At 34.9% G+C, this 18,129-nt stretch overlaps 1 protein-coding gene across 5 annotated transcripts in view; it reads left to right on the top strand.

Annotated features, from left to right (window-relative positions):
* Nucleotides 1–18,129, top strand: part of FSTL5 (follistatin like 5) — a 291,375-nt gene that overhangs the window by 65,435 nt on the left and 207,811 nt on the right. The gene's annotated exons all lie outside the window — the stretch shown is intronic.

The raw sequence follows: 18,129 nt of genomic DNA, 5'->3' as shown, positions 1-18,129 counted from the left end.
ATGTCTCCCAAACAATCTGAGGTTAAAATTGGGATTCTGTCTGGAAGACAACAGAACTCAGGCAGATCACAGTTCAAATTCTGATGTGAACTTCTCTACTAACAATCAGACAACAACAGTCTGTATCAGCCTTTCTCTTTCAGAGTTTGGTTTTGTGTGCATTTATATGTGCATTTACGTGTTAGGATAAATTGTTGAGAAGGGGTGGGGGAAGCTTGGAAGTTGGATTTTAGATTTTTAATGCGTCTCAAAGTGCCACAACCATAACAAAAAAACCCCACAACTGGTAACTGCAACGCAGAATACAGGTAGGGGAGGAAAGAGGGAAAAAATTAAAGGAATGCTCCTAGCCACTGTCATGACATAGACACAAAGTATTGCCAAGAGTCTAATAATAAGGAACATATATTTTGAATATTTATGTTCCATCTCAGGGATTGTAAATGTTACTACATTTCTAGCAATTTATCATTATGTTCTTGAGTTTAGGGAGAGAGCTATAAGAATTGAAAAGCAATTATTTTCAGAACATAGTTGTAGCATATGTTGAATTAGCGAATGCAGAGCATTTTAATACAATGGAGGGTATGCTTCTGTTGACTTAATTCTGGTCAACATTATTTGTACACATTGAGTGTATTTTAGACAGTTTAAAAAAAACCTAACAGACAAGTAAAACCAGAAAAACACCAGAGTTTAAATTACCTAGTCTTCAGGGTTTAGAGACAAAGGAGAAATGCAACAAAAGTCAGCGGACCTCAAGCCCAGTGTATCATACCTTAGACAACGTTTTAGAAACATACCTATATCTATAGGTATTAGAAATATCAGTAGCATAAAAAACAGTGGGAAAAGCTGAAGATCTGAAAAGAGTGTTTCCCTTTTCTTTCCAGAATTTCATTTGATATGATTTCTTGTAGCTAAAATTGGATTGGATATTATGGAAATAAGAAAAACTTTAATTTCAATAGTTAATGTATGTTTATATGATACTAATTCCCTTTTTTTCTGGGGGCTGCTCACATTATCCACCACAATAGGAAATAAACTTTCTGTGCCACATTTGTAGTTAATAGAAATTTTATGTTTTTATCTGCTATGCTAGCAGTCACTTTCCTTCCACTCTCTATCTGAACTGTCCATAGAAGACAAAATTTTTGAGAGGCATATTCTTTGAAAAGCATATTCCTTGAGTATTGGTGCTATTTTTTCTGTATAAAAGATTTCTCTTTGGACTTTTTTTTCCTGAGTGCAACATAGTGAAAATGCAATTAAACTGTAACATGAAAAGTACATACACTTAAAACTAAATGAGATAAAGCATGAAAGAAAGATTCGCACGTTATCTGCTTACTACAGAAAAAAATTAGGTTTATTTTTAAGTCCCTGAAACTTGAGAACTGGAGCTTGTTTAATACATGCTGGGACTTCTTTAGTCAAGTTTTCAACACACAGCATGAGCTCAGTATTCTTAGTTAAGGCATATTAAATAAGAAATTGCGACCTTAAAAAGAAAATGTTCTAATTTCTGAAACCCACAGAGCCTTTTTAGTAGTAGTTGTTCCAAGGTACCACGCAGCAACAATGTATCATTATTAGGAGCAAAATGAGCTAGTATCATGGTAACATCATAATGTTGATGTTGATTTATTCAAAGCGCTCAGTGCACTCTTATGCATCTCACAACTATAGGCAGCAGTCTGAAAACCCTGTCTGCTACCAAATTTTCTAGGCTCTGAAAAAAAAAAGAAAATTAAAAAAGACAAATGAGGAAACATGGAGGAACTTTCACTCTTTCACTTCTTTGAAGTAATGTTTTTTACCTGTAACTCTCTGTGTTCTGCCATTTACCCTAGTAACTCTGGATTTGCTTCTGTGTCTTTAAGCAGGTAGGGTATTAAATCCACTGTACCTATAGAGTAGAGGTACACTCTAAGCCTGGTTATGATGGGATCACAGAGAAAAAAGAACAATTCTAACCCTGAGGAGAAACTACAAAGATTGGGAAGGTTTTACATTGGTGTGCTGAGAAATATGAAGATCAGACGAAGGAGATTTGATGCTGACACATGACTTTTAGCACAGGTTTCTGCAAATTTAACCTATCTGCAATTTCAGACTTCAAAACTTTGATCTCAGTGTTGAGAACATGAACTGTTCATGTTCTTCTAGTGCCATATTAAAAAAATGACATGAACATTGACCGAGGTCATCTGTGATTCAAGAACAAGTTACAAACAGAAAATAATTTTGAGGATTTCATATGATTGTGTTTTTGTATCTCTGACCTTCTCAAACTTGCAGCGAGCAACAGATATAAGCCTTGTACAAACTTTTATAAAATTTAAGACTTTATTTTTAATATGGAAATTAGGGCTATTTAAAAGATGTTGCAGGTGATTAAACCTTAAGAAAAGTTACAAGCAAAATTATGCACTAGTGAATACAACCATCAACGAAATAGCAAAAAAAGTCCAGTGGCAGTGCTGAAGTGAACTCATCTTGCATCCAAAAGATAATGACTGCCCTTGATGACTATAGTGAAACTATTTACTAGCATTAAGAATGTGTTTACTTACAAGACATCTCATAGACCTATCATAAGGAGTTTAACTGCCTGATGAATTTTAGGTAGCATTAAAATTGTTTTGAAACCCTTTTACACTTTAATAAAGATCCTGATGGTTATTCTACTTCATATAGGTGGATTTTTTTACTTTAATTATCAGCTCTGTCCAGTGATAAATTAGCTGCTTCCTAGTCAGTACATATTTAACTACTTGTTAACTACCACCAGATTTCTTATATTTTTCTCTTCCTTCTTTGTAGCCTGCATTCTTTAGAAAATCAAGCTTTTAGGGTAATCTTTTCCTTTTTTTTTTCTTTTTTTCTCCCACCAGTCCCCTCATAATAACTTTTTAAGCATATTGATCAGGTTGAGTCAACATGGAAACAGAAATTGTAGATGTAGAAATCCATTCTACCATGTTTGTCCTAATCAACAGATTTACAAAATGAACTACCTAATTCATATCTTGCAAAGAGGAAAGAAGATGTTTTCAATATGTGCTGCACATGAGTAATATCAGGCCAACCACTATTGACAGGCCAGCATGCCATTTGATTTATCTATTTGGTCAACTCATCATGTGCTCTGACTATTACCTGGTAGCATGTTACAGAACACATGGATTTACTGTGAAAAAGGAGAACATTTTGGAGCAAGGAAAAGTAAAAAGCAAAGGCAAGAACTGAGAGATAGAAGACAGAAATCTGTGAGAAAACAAGTTCTATTAGGCTCGTGGCTCAAAGAGCAATCTATATCCTTTTTTTAATCCTTATTAGATGTAGCCAAATTATTTTCATTTTCTCACTAATACAATGATGTAAGTTCATAGAAGAAATGGAAAAAGGCAAACTGAATCACAAACTTCATGTTTTTGTAATGGGAGGACTGAGTGCCTTCCACAGAGAACACCACAGATTGTCGTATTCTCAGGATTTAAACAGAAAAGCGTCTCAAACATTGACTCTTAATCCTTATGCAAGCAGATATGTGGACCTTCATACTAATTTTTGTCCATATATCTCAGGGCTGAATCATGTGGGCTTTGAATACCTGAGTCAAATTAGTTATTAGCCAGCAGGGGGTAATATGCCTGTGTTTCTTCTTTGGCTTCCACCTCTTCCTTGAAGGAATGGGTGACTTACATGGACAGTTTGCTGTTGATGCACAAAGTGCTGTGAACTGCTTTGTTTTACTGCAGTGACCAGTAGAGTGCCCAGTGTTTAGCGAACTAATTTAGTATTAACATGGTTTAAATCTGTCTTCTGACTGATTTGTATTAAATTAAGCTTGGCTATCTTAGATAAATTTTATAGACAGTCATCCAGTATCAGTTTGCATACAGTGTCTTTGTAATAACACTACTTTATGAAGCATCAGTATTATTCTGTGGTGGTAATTTTTTGTTTATGGGAGCATTACTGTGTAAAAACAGCTACAGTGGTATGATATTCTTTGGGAGAACTAAATTATTACGATTCCTTCTTCTTACCTTTACTAGAATTCAGCAAATGAATATGAACATTATCTTTGGGTAGCCAAGGATTTTTTATGATTTTTTAAAACTTTATCTCAGAATAGCAGAAGGCATTCAGAAGATACTATTATTTAAAGCTGGAGTAATAGAAATGGAAGAAATGAAAAGAAAGAAGTTCTAAATTCTGTACTTTAGAAATAATAAGACAAAATGCTGTTCTAAAGTGTTGCAAAGGACAGCAGAGAAGAGAGATGTGCATGTGTATTAGTGTGGAATGAGCAGTATTCATCATTTTCCTTTTCTGAAATGACACTAGAAAGAATACTCATTTCACTCCAAGAAGATAGAAAAGATGAAGTTTCTGAACAGATTATAAGACTTCTGTACTCTGTTATCTGTTGTCAGATTTTTATATAGTTAAAGCTTAACCCTAGGTGTACCCTCTACAAAGAAGATTTTTCCTATTGACTACCATTAATGTGAATAGTATTAAGGGAAAGCAAGCTGTGAAGGGAACAGGAATTGCTTTCCAGTACACTACTGCACTATATCAGATACATATGGTGAAGACTTTTTCAATATGGGGAAAAGCCGAGGGGCTTTTTACCCTCGGTAAATTTTATTGCCTTCAAGAATTTCAAATGTGAGGTGTTTTAGTATCCTGTGCCCTCACCAAAAATCAGACTACCGTCTATTACAGTCTCAACCACTTTACCTGGTCAATTTTTTCAAGTAAATATCTTCCCATGGAGAATTTTTTTAACAAATTTATATTTTCTAATAAAACCGTATGTAACTGAAAAATATTTTCTGATTCTGGGAAGAACAGTGTTTCCAATCAGCTTTATTCCATATGATCATTATTCTCTCAGTATCCATAGTATCAAAATGCTTACTGGTGCATTTTAAACTCTTCTGTGACACTGAAGTATATTGAATAGTAAAGAAAGCAACTGAGATGACTTTTACTGTATTTTGTGGTTTTAGCACATGTATGAAAACACTCAATGTGGACTGAAAATATGAAGTTAAATTTCTCTCTAGCAGAAAATTGTATTTATCCTTATTTGTTCACTAGAATTATTCATTCCTTAATAATTTAGTTAATTAACTTTGATTTTATGAAGTACTTGAAAAAAGCATGAAAGATCATAATGATTTTTCCAGTGTTCTTTTTCAGAATCCTTATGAAAAGGAAGAGTTTAGTTATTCCTTCATGTTGCTAAATGCGCCATATATCTTCATTACAAGTTCAATTTTGATTTTGTGGAATCACTCGTGGCATATTATATAGACTAGATTGATCAGAATCCTAGCAAATATAGCATGAGGACAACTGTAGTACAGTAACATATTATTTGCATGACAGGTTGACTTTCTCTAATGAAATATTTAGCTTTAATATTACAGATGTGCTTGAGCCTTTTTTAATAGCTTACTTATAGACTGAATTAAGGTAAAACTGGATTTTCACAGAAAATATTAGAGAAGTTAGAAGAGGTAAGAAATATAACCATGTAAAATGTGGAGAAGCAGTAAAGCAACACACACATCCTTGCTGTACTTTACGTTGGAAAATTATTTTTTTTTAGTACTGAGGTGGAAAAACTCCATAGTTCAATACAAGGCTTCTGTGTTTTAATTTGTTTTGCAAAACAGTTACCTTATTTAGTTCCCTCATTTTCTTTGAGGGAATGCCAATCAAGTCCACTCAGAATCTTTGAAGACCACAAACCAAAGTGGAGAGATCAATAGAACATTGACAGATAAATGTTTCAGATAACAGAAGGTTAAGACATGAATGGTCACTGTTTTGGTCTTCAACATTTACCTCTTTTTTTCATGTATAAGTTATTGGGAGCAGAACAGTACATCATGTGAATAGAAGTATATTCTTACCACTGGAAAACATTTCAAATAACTTGGTATTGAAAACAGGTCATGGTGGATGTGTAGATTATTAACACATATGAGATCACAATACAGACATGTCTTTTTTTCTAAATGCTTTCTCTGAATCAAATAAACAAAAGGAAAATGATGTTTTACTATTTTTTTTTTAATCTGTGGGGTTTTTTTTGCATTTCCTTAGATGTGAACTTAGGAACCAAAATCACATGCTTAAGGTCTTTCATTAATTTTTTTTCTTGTCTTTGTGTCTTCCATCAAACTTAGTTTGGTCATGACTGGAAAATCTGGCTTTCCATGGTTTGAACAGGTGTGCTCTTGTGCTGGGTAAAAAACTGGATGGCTGGGCCCGTAGAGTGATGGTGAATAGAGTTAAATCCAGTTGGTTGTCACTCACTAGTGGTGTTCCCTAGGTCTCAGTATTGGAACCAGTCCTGTTTAATATCTTTATCAATGATCTGGATGAAGTATTGAATGCACCCTCAGTAAATTTGCAGATGACACCCGATTGAGTGGGAGTGTTGACGTGCTGGACAGTAGGAAGGCTCTACAGAGGGATCTGGACTCCCTGGTTCAATGGGCCGAGGCCAATTGCATGAGACTCAACAAGAAGTGTTGGGTCCTGCCCTTGGGTCATTACAGCCCCATGTAGGGCTACAGACTGGGGGAAGAGTGGCTGGAAAACTGCCTGGCAGGACCTAAGGGTGCTGGTCAACAGCAGCTGAACATGAGCCAGTGCTTAAGTGGCTGAGAAGACTAGTGGCATCCTGGCCTTTATCAGCAATAGTGTGGCCAGCAGGATTAGGGAAGTGATTGTCCCCACTGACAAAGCCACACCTCACATACTGTGTCCAATTCTTGTCCCCTAACTACAGAAAAGACACTGAGGTGCTGAAGCATGTCCAGAGAAGGGCAATGGAGCTGGTGAAGGGCAATGGAGCACAAGATTTATGGGGAGCAGCTGAGAGCTGGGGTTGTCTAGCCTTAAGAAAAGGAGGCTCGGCGGGGACCTTGTCATGCTCTACAACTACATGAAAGGAGTTTGTGGAGAGGAGGGTGTCAGACTCTTCTCCCAAATAACAACCAATAGGACAGGAGAAAAAGGCCTCAAGTTGAATCAACGTGTGTGTATGTGTGTGTTAGATTGGATATTACGAAAAACTACTTCACTGAAAGGGTGGCCAGGCATTGGAACAAGCTGTCCAGGGAAGTGGTAGAGGCATCATCCCTGAAAGTGTTCAAAAAACGTGTAGTGTGTGTGTGGCACTTCGGGACATGGTTTATTAGTAGACCTGGCAGTGCTGGCTTAACTGTTGGACTCAACGATCTTAAAGGTCTTTTACAACTTTAATGATTCAATGATTCAGTGCCAAATTGATTTTTAAAAGCATTAAACTGACTGTTTTTCCCAAGATGGTGGTTATCCCTCAAGAAGTCTAAACTGAAGGTTCTTCCTCCTACAAATTGGAGTAGAGAAAATAAACTTAAAGTAGCCTGAATAGTCTTGAGTCTGAATTCAGAAGTGAAGAATAGGAGTGTAGCCCTTTCTGTTGACCATTAGATTCTAGGGACTGAATTGAAAATTGGGAAAAAAGTAATACTTTCTTCATCTGCTTTGTCTTGTGGCATATCTTGTCTTTAAAAGGGGTCTGTTGGATATCATTATGAGATTGCACATTATTTTACAATCAAAAGCACTAAATACTCTCTGAGAAACTGTCAGGACTGTCAAGATTTTTTCCTTTTTATTAAAACATAATATTAAAAGATAAGCATAAGGTTAGGAAAATCATTCTATTTGCTAAACACATTTTGTCCATTATTTTGTTATTTATACATTTGTTCAGTATGAACTTACCTTGCTCTCAGTACTGTTTTAAAAATCTGCTGTTCACCATGCAGATCCAATAAACTAGGAAAGATCACTCATGTGCTATTTGTTAATATCCATGTCATAAAATGGTATTTCCTTGATTTCGCTAAACAGAAATTATAGAGGTACAAAAAACCATAGACATGACTTCTCATTTTTACAGTACTCAAATAAATGCCAAATTAAAATGACAAGTAGTCCATTTACAAGAAAAAAAAAGCAACCCAAACAAACCAAATAAAACTCAGACTTTGAAAGTCCATGAGTTTAGTCATGAGCACTTGCTATGTTTTCTGTGTGTTAGCTGCAGGAATCTCATGGTACTGACACAACTTCAGATGGTGCACTTAACACTCTGCTCAAGACTTTGCACATTTTCATCTGTTTCAGCTGGCATGACTGCTCTGGAAATCTGCAGCATCTGTTTTACAATAGCACACAGGTATCACAGGAAAGTGTGCCTCCTTCTATCTGAAAAAATCAGTCTGACTGATGCAGAATCCACCAAACTTTCATATATTTTTCTTACTGAGTTAATTTTTGGTGCACCTGTAGTGGAATATTACTGCCAAGACTGTTGTCTATTCAGAAACATTCTTCAAGCAGGGAAACCTGGATAGGGAAGGCATATAATACTTGTGGGGGTGAGGAAGAGAGAGGAATATATATTCAGTACTTGCACATTTTAAGCATACATACTCAGATAAAATTACTGCACTCCAATAAAGTTATGTTGAAAAAAAGAAATAGGCCACATATATTGTGATAAATGGAAAACATTCTTTCTAGGTGATGGGCTCTCCAGCTCTTTCAAGAAAGGTATAAGAGAGCTCCAGAGACCTTTACACACAAATACATTATCCATCATTCTGCTGTTTTCTAGAAATTGCAGTGCATACTAGTGCTACTGTGAAATCTGTTTATGAACACACACGTAGCAATACTATTAAATTGCCTTTTAGCTTTAGTTAGATATTCAAAAAGTGATGCAGGTTAAATTTTGTAGGAAATAATGAGTAGGTTTAAAGATACAAGAAGTTTGTGTTAAACAGCATGACTAGAAGTACACTGATGTTCAAATTATTCAGAAATAGCTATGGCAATTTATGGTTTAAACTGCTTTAAAATTCATTCCTATTCATATTTATACCTTACATGTTTTTTCCTAGACTGTAGTACTGTGCTAGTTCATCTGCATACAAAATGAAGACACTAAAATAAGCTCTGCCATGACTTTAAATGAACATAAGAATTATACAATGTTACCTTACAATGCAGTAATAAAAAAAACCAAACCAGTTATAATTCAGTTATGCTTGTGTGTAAGGATAAATGTATAGAGTCAAGATATAACTGGTTTTTGGAAAATGAAGCCAGTTACCTGGAACATTCCAGGAACTTTAAACTAACTCATAATTAATTTAAACTATTTTCACATTAGGTCTCCTATAGATTTCTTTGACAGTTTTCAAACTGCTGTAAAGGCGGCCCCTGAGCACAGGGAAAAAAATATTAGGGAATGTAATTTCAGTCATTTAACTAAACTGTTTATGATTAAAAAAATTGTAAAAATTTAGTTACTAAGGCATTGTTTTTATAAAAGGATTTGTGATGAAATATTTATTGCTGCTGCAATAAATAATTTAGGGTTACCAGGCATAAACAGGATTTGTTGACCTGAAATAACTTTCAATTCAGTAAAATATATAAAAAAAAAAATTAGTAGCTCAAAATAGTTATTCCCATGGTAAAATTTATTTCTCCAGTTATAACAAGTAAATTTACATCTGCATGTCTCATTTCATAAATTACTTGAAATTACTTGAGAAAGTATGACATGTAATAAACTATTTAGCTTTATTAGTGGGCATAAAATTAGTCTTCCTTTTGGAAATTCCATATACAATATTATACCAGGATTTTAATATTCATTCATTTGAAACATTTCTTCACTTGTATAGCTAAGCCATTGAAACAATTGACAGGGACTTGTTACCTATGCTGACCCTAAGCTTCAGTTTAACTTTCTGCCATTTTCTGGTGGGAAGAAATGCAACAGCTGAACCAGATGTGTGAAAGTTACGAATCACTACAAGTGTTCTTGTAGACAGCGCTGTCTTGAATAGTAGTTTAAAATTATTTTTTATGTTTTTGTACAACTAGTTCTGTAGCTTGTACTTCTGAAATGCTGAAGGATCATCTTTTACTATAGCCTTAGATTAATCCATATGTAGCAATGCTAGTGGGTTTTATCAAATTCTAATATTATCCAAGAAAAAAAGTACTATTTTTTCCATGTTTGTAAGGGCAATTTGTCACTAGACAGAAATTATATCAACTAATACAAAAAGCATGACAGTTGGAATGTCTGATGAGAATTTTTCATTCTGTTGAAAGCTAAATGCTTTCTCAGTCATAAAGATATATACACTCTTCTCATAAGATTGATTTTCCATGATGTAGGAGATAGGATTTTGTATTTTGACTTTAGTTTGCTTTTACATATTTATTAGACAAGAATAATCTATTATATAGTGAACTATTTCTACAAAGACTATCAGATATAAAATTGAAACCGTATTTCTGTGGTTTAGCAGCAAAACTATACTTTAATTCTTTTTTTAATTTTTATTATATTTCACAGAAAACATTATTAGTTTAACCTCAGAAAGAGAATATTTTTTTGGTAGTCACATTGCTTGAGTCATTGCACTAGGGCATTATATTCTGTGAAAGAAATTAGTTTTATATTTGTATGAGTGGCCATCTCTGGTGTGTCTGGTATTTTTTAATAGACTTATACACAGGTGTAAAAATAATTTTAAATGGACTATTTATGTAGATTATTGCTTTCATAAATTTTCGATAAAGAAATATTCTCATATGTCAAGATGAAGTTTTTTGATACTTCACTTTTCCATGTATTTTTTGTTTTCATGGAGTGATATTCTCTCCTTAAAGAGATCTGGAAAAGCATTTTGCCTTTTTGTTTTAGTACAGTCTAGCTTTCAGCATGATTTTTAATAATTGTAGATATTTTGAGTTAACTCTAACACCTTCAGAAAAAATCCCACAACTTTGCTAAATGTATGGAGCAGACAGGATCAGTCCTGCTCTAAAAAAAAAGAGATGTATACACAGTGCATTGTGCTATGCATCACTTTTAGCTTACCTAAAATGGCAGAATTAAGTCATGAACGTTCAAACATATTTGAAATTATTTTCTTTTAGCGAAGTCCAGAGGGTGATGGTATTGCTTCACCATGTACATGTATATTCTTCATAAAAACATTGGTTTTAAGGCTCTCTCTTACTGTCTTTAAAATATTTACCTTTTATAGGTTATTGTGGGGTTTTTTTATATAGTTTGGTTTGCTGGTAGTTTTCTTTTCCTTTCAGAAATCCACACATTGGTCATTGTTATCAGTTTGTTAGCTGTGTCTCTGAGACTCATATATACAAATGTGCAGTGTTTTGCCTTTGTTCTTTCTGAAGGGCTTGTAAAGATCATAGTCCACCTTAATAACACACTATTAACTTTCATGTTCCATGCAGGTAAAGGACATGATAATTTAAAGTATCTTACTACTTTTGTAATAGAAATCAGTTAGAAATTCCACATATCAAAATTGTTATGATATTTTTCTAAATATACTTTTTCCTGAAAAGTTCCACTGATTAACAGTTTAGATTATAACACACACCCTCACACTTCCTTTGGTGGATTTACTAATGCCTGAGAAGCTTTCAAAGCTGCTACAGTGTTCCTACACTGAGTCTGTCTGGGATAAAGTTGATTTTCTCCATAGCAGACCCCAAAGAAATCTCATTGGTGACCAAGACTGTGCTGAGTTTTAGCTATCACTGAACATTCTTGAACAGTGTAAAGGCCTTTTCTTTTTCCCACTCTGCCTCACTCAAAGCAAAAAGTTTGGAGAGGACATGGCTGGTACAACTGGCCCAATCTGGCCAAAGCTATATCCCATACCATATAACATTCTGCTTAGCAATAGCAGCTGGGTAAAAGGAGGAGGATGGGGAGGATATTGGTAAAGACATGGCCTTGTTACTTGTGGTGGTTTCTAGAAGATGGCTGGACATCTGCCTGTCAATGGAAATTTAGTGAATGAATTCCTTATTGAATTCCTTCTGAATTTCTGGGAGATTGAGCAAGTGACTGGGTGGGCAGGAACCTGCCATTCAGGGTCAACCCACCACAGTCCCTTAGTAACAACTAGAAAAAAATGGACAATGTAAAATTTACTAGGAGCAAATGTTTCACATCAGTAAAACTGAAAATACTTGACATTTCTTTTTTTAGCTTTCCTTGAGCAGTAATGATGCTGCACTTTAACCATATGGTTTAAATGCCGCTCAATGTCTGTGCTACTTTTTCTAGTAGAGGTCCCTGGGGAAAGTAGCAAAAAGACATCAGAGCTCTGCAAGGGAAGCTTAGAAGAGGAAAACTCCAAAAAATGTCTAACACAGTAATTACATAGTATCTGTATTACGGCATGCTAGTTTGGACCATGGATAATTGAATGATCTTTTTTAGTGACAGCTACTTGATCAGGGGATGAGTTAGATTTTCTCTATATTATATTGTTTCATATATAGAGGCATATTTAATCCCAGAGAAAGCCACATATTCCTATGGAGGAAACAATAGTCTTTTAAGTCAAAATGGACAAATCTGTTCTTCATGCGAAAAGTTGCCAAAGAGGAAAATTTAATATTACTATGTGATACAGCAGTTATTACCTTGGTTCTTGAAACCAAATTCTAATAGCCTTTCTAATTTTTAACTAAGTAAAAGGAAAATTCCTGTCAATAATTTAACTGAAAATTTTGCTTATTTTGACCATTGTTGGTAAAAGTAATCAGTTTGTTTTTTGAATAACAACTGAGCAATACACAGGTTGTTTTGTCTAACTGAGAAATAAGCTAGCCCTTTATGATATTCAAGCCTTACTTCAAGTAGGCATTAAAATGTGTGAAAGGTTGTTCAGACTATGACCTTTTCAAAACTGTTGTCGCTGTGATGCACATTTCCTGCTCTTGGTGACATTGGGTAACGTGTTTGGCAGAATAGAGGATTACCTGCTGTGCTGCAATTGAAAAGCAATCAACCATTTGAATAAAGGTCCATGTATCTGTGATGAGGCAAATATGTAATTTGTTTCCCAATTTGTTTTAAAGAAACTCTTTTTGCCCTTGGTTTGATGTTAAATGAATAATAAATATTTTTCAAAAGATAAAGATAATATGTGAGAAGGATACGCACAGTAAATACAAGGTACAGCTATGGATTTAATTGAAAGTAATGAATTGCTGGCTTGAAACTGCTCAAAGGACATCAGTCTATACTTACGCTTGGAACCAGCAGTACTCTTATTCCAAATTTATTTAACTGTTTGTGTCAGACCTGTATGCATTTTCCATTCCCCTGTGTAAGGCAAGTAGCATGTCTGGAGCCTACAGATCATTTTACCAATTTAGTGGTCCCTGATCAAATGTAAGGTGGGTGATTAAGGAAAGGGGATTTTCACAAGGCTTAGTATTGTGCCCAAGGATCACCTCCCAGCAGTGAAAGAGGATTGGGCAACCCTTTTTCTTGGTTCCCACAAGCACGTGAACTACCCTTGCTAGGATAGTAATGTCACCTGAGGGAACTGGCAGATCCCTAGCTATGAGGTTGCACAAGATCTTACTGTCTGGGTCCTGGGCACAGGGCCAGGGCACTGCCCAGCACCACTTTCGTGGTAAAATTGATTTTGGTACAGGCGGGAAGCTGAACAGGATACCTCACTGGAGGACAGGCTGTGCAGTGGAGTTGTCACAGTCATTTATTATGCTCTGATACCAAAGCAGGGGTTTAATAGCTCTGTGAGTGAGCAAAGAAGTTTATAGAGGCAGGAATCCGCAGAAAACCTTTTTAATTGCAGGAGGCAAGGGCCAGGCAGCTGCTGAGCCACCTGACGTGGGCACCTGGAGCAGAGCAAGCCCATAAAGGGGTTGCTACCAGGAAAAAGAGGAGCAGGTGAAGGCTCTAGAAGGTGGGAAAAGTTTCAGACTAATAAGCAAAGGGTATTTTTGTGTAGTTCATGTTGCGTTGTGATTTCTCCTCATTTTCTTCGATGGCATTTTTGTTCCCTATCTTCAATTTGATTCAAGTAGAGGAGGTGTGATTCGATTTTTCTCTTTTCTGAGGAAACTAAATTCTGTGAATTTTGCTGAAGATGGCAACTCAGTGCTGGTAAGAGAAATGGATTCACATGGGGAAAGATGCTAAACTGATTGTTTCTGGCTGACAGGTATACTTTTTTGGGAGATTTCAATATTTCAGGTTTACTAGCTGGCTGTTCAACACTTACAGATCTTGGTACTATTTGGTATCATTTTCTTCTCCTTTTTCTCACTGTAGTTTTACCTTTGCAAGTGTAGCACTTTGTCCTAATTTGTTCCAACTTACCTTTACAGGACAATAAAAAAGTGACTTCATTTGAATAGACATTACTATTCTCTTAAGTGTATTTAGCCTTGACTTTGAAGGTTGAAAAAAGCCTGTACAGTCATAATGTCTGTGTCTATTTCTGCTAGACAGTCCTCACCAATAAATATTAAACATACCAGAAGATCTGTCAAACGATATAGAAGTGCAAATCTTTACAGTACTTCTAGTATCCCTGCAAGAAAGTGGGGAAAGGGGGAAAAGGAGGAAGGGTGGGCATGGCACTTTTTTTGTGTGTGTGTGTAGAGGGGTCGGGCAGGATAAAATAGAGAAGAGGACCTCCGGGTCCAAGACCCAGCAAAAAATTAATTTTATACACAGGCAAAGTAAACTGTTGTATGAAGCATTTACTTGACTGAAGCTGAAGGAAAACTATGACACAGCAAGCTAATGGTCAGCAGTCTGTATGATTTTCTTTCACCCCTATGAGTGGGAGCAGGACTGAGGGGTGTGAGCTGCAAGGGTCTGCTGCTGAGGGCCGTGGGCTGAAGCTGCAGGTGCTCGTCGTGCCCCCGCATGGCTATGGCGCTTTTGTTTGTCCTTGTTTTTCACTCTTCTGTCTTTGAACCACAAGTGCAGCCAATGCAATTTTCTGTTTTGTCTCTGACTCTGAGGAAACTTTGAAGGAGATCCAAATTAATGCTTTCAGTGACAGCAGAGTTTAGGAAAAAAGTATGTGACACAGAATTGCTTGACAGAGTTGTTAAGAGAAGCTCTTTCTGGAGTGGAAATGGGAATAGCTCACTCTTGTTTTATCTTTTTCAAAGCAAGTTTGCACTTCTACTCTTGAAAACCTCCTGGGAGGAAAAACAATATTCTAACAGAAGTTTATTCTTGCCCCTGAATTTTTTAAAGCAGTCTTGCTGTACAACTATTTTACACTTTTAAATAATTAGAAAATAGAAAACATTGATTTAAGTAAACCTTGAATTATTTTACCTTTCTGTAATTATTATCTTGAACTCCATATTTTTAATCCTACTTTTTGGTAGGATTCCCTCACATTTTATCCACCAATTTTTATTTTTTTGGTAGCTGAATATGTGCAGGCATTTTGTTGTTGCTCATCAGTGACATAGCACATTCTTCTGGCTGTATACTGGTCATCTTTTGAAGCTCTTTGATCTTCTATCTCATTGCCAAACATTACAAGGTTATACCTTAACAGTATGAGGCAGGAGAGACCCTCAGACTTGTTCGTCTGTAATTGAAGTGCCGATGAACTCATGCTCAGAATATTTATTTTCATGATCAACCTTTTCATGATCAACACTCTTTGTGAATAAGGATATAGTTCAGGTATTTCTCTATTTTGTTAATAATAATTATATTCAAACTATGACCATCTTTAAATTGGTACTTTAATGATTTTCCTTGTAGTAAAGGACAACAATTTTACAATTTTTCTCTTCTACAAAATTTTTTTCTTCGTACCTGTGATGCAGCAAAAATTACTACTTTCTCTTCTACTAAATTTAATTAGACAAATGGCTCTTTATTTCTTTTAAGAGGAATGACCTTTGTATCTGACTATCATACTTTGTTTTTTTAATTGTCAAGTTTGTTATTGTGCAGTCAGGAAAAATGCTATCACTTAAGTAATTTTTCTCAGCTATAATTTCTTGCTATAGTTTCTTCTTCCTCTTTGTCCTTCTGCCTCTACTACTCCATGTAGACAAACAACTTCAGAATGTACTGGACAGCTAATTAATTTATATTTTTTTCTTCCTATGCTTAAACTTAAGCTCCTAGAAAAGCTGAGGGGAAGAAAATTCTTGAACGTGAAGAGATGAGAAGAGACTTTTAAGTGTAAAGATGAGACACCTCTGACTTTAATCTTAATTTTAAAAGAATGTGAAATTGGTTTATGGTTTNATACAGATTATATCATCAAAACAAGTTTTGCATTTTTCGTCAGAGATAGAAGACATCTTATTTCACAGTCTAATTAATTTTAAAAGAATGTGAAATTGGTTTATGGTTTTTTTTTTTTTTTTTTTAATGTAGAGTTTTTAAATTTAGAGTCTTGAAGAGGATTTTTTGAGCTCTGGGGGTATATGTCCTTCTACCTCTATGAGTTTTAGGCTGTAGTTAGTGGTAGGAAACACTATTTAAATTGAAGATGACTTATAAATGTTAGGGATAAGTCAGTTGCAGAAAGACAAATAAATAAGTATGGAGTAAGAGTTTTTCTTACTTTAACAATTTGCAAGAAATACTTATATGTTAGGATGTAATTTATGGAAGATGCACATTAAAATTACTTTGCATGCAAATCCATTAATAAAACCAGTTGTTTCAATTGTTAAAACAGTATTGTTACAACACTGGCTCACATAACAACCAATTAACCAGAGATGCTATAGTTTCAAGTCAAGATACGCTAAGGTGAGGCCCTCTATTACCATATTTGGAAAATAGATTGATAAGAAGAGTTTGAAATGATTTATCTCTTTAGTTTATTAAGATATGTGCTGTTAGTTATATGGTGGAAACTTATTACTACAAGCATTATATTGACAAATTTTGAATGTTGTTTGATTTATTCTAAAATAATCCAATATTTTAGAATATATATCCAATATTTTAGAATATATATTTTTCCCCTACCCAAAATATTCCTAGCCAAAATAAATGCTAAATTACTGAAGAATTTCATATACCAAGAGTGCTGGATAATGAGTAATGCAGATTTAGTGTCATGCTCAGTCCATGTAATTACAAGCTGTTCTTGCTACTGAAATCAAAATTTGTTAAAGAACTGCTGCTAAAATACTGTAGTTTAAGAATAGAAAAAGTCTAGAGCTTTAATATTTATGAGCAGATACACTTCATACTGAGGTCATGCTCGGTGTTAATGCCCTATGAGTGTTGGTAGGTGGTGATCAATCTTATTTGCTCCTTTTTTTTTCCTTTTTTTTTTCCTTCCTTCTTCCCACTAATGTCCCTGACATATTTTCTGTTTTATGTGAAACTTGAGACTACACTGAACACTTACCAAAGTAATGGTTACAGTCTTGGTTGGGCCTTTCATAGGTAGTGTATTAAACAAAGATAATAAAAAAAAATAAAAGAGGGGGGAATAGGACACCAGTAATAACCACTAGTTACAAATAGTACAAATAACCATAGTACACAAATATCTATGCATTATTTCCAAAAACAGCTCCCACTTTGTTTTACATGACACGTAGGTAATGCAGTGAGTTGTGATGGAAGCCATGAATGCAAATCATGTTGTTAGACAAATAAAAAACCAGTAAGTCTGTGAGAGAGGATTTAACATACAGAGAGCTTATGTGTGTTCCAGCCCAGGGCCAACTGTAGAACATGGTGATTCATTCTCTCATAAATTTCCAAAGTTTCCGTGTGGAATGTTTCTTTAAACTGATTAGTTAAAAGGGAAAAGTGTAGATTTCTGTGAGTCTTTTGCATGCTAAAACATCCACTTAATTCCCAACTGTAAATTATTCAAGTGTGACCTAGAGCTTGCTGAACTCTGGGTGCTGCAAAACTAACCTTTAAATAGGAAACCTGTATGAGGAATCCCAACTGACGATTTGAAACTCTATATTTTTTTCTTAAAAGCTAAAAGAGTTTAATTTTCTCACACTTTTTAAAACAAAAAACCTTTTATTTTTATTTGTTATTTAATTTTATATCTGTTAAGAGTTTTAAATTTCAAGAGAATCTGAAAAATCTATGGGACTGCTTTGGCTGTCTTGGCCATAATACACTTCTACTGATAGTTCTTGAATAAGATATTTTTTTTAACATAAAGCAATGATAATTTT

Source organism: Lepidothrix coronata, unplaced genomic scaffold (assembly GCF_001604755.1).
Source record: "Lepidothrix coronata isolate B3197 unplaced genomic scaffold, Lepidothrix_coronata-1.0 Scaffold13, whole genome shotgun sequence".
NCBI lineage: Eukaryota > Metazoa > Chordata > Aves > Passeriformes > Pipridae > Lepidothrix > Lepidothrix coronata.
Note: the sequence above shows the minus strand (reverse complement) of the source record. Positions and strands in the feature narration are given on the sequence as shown.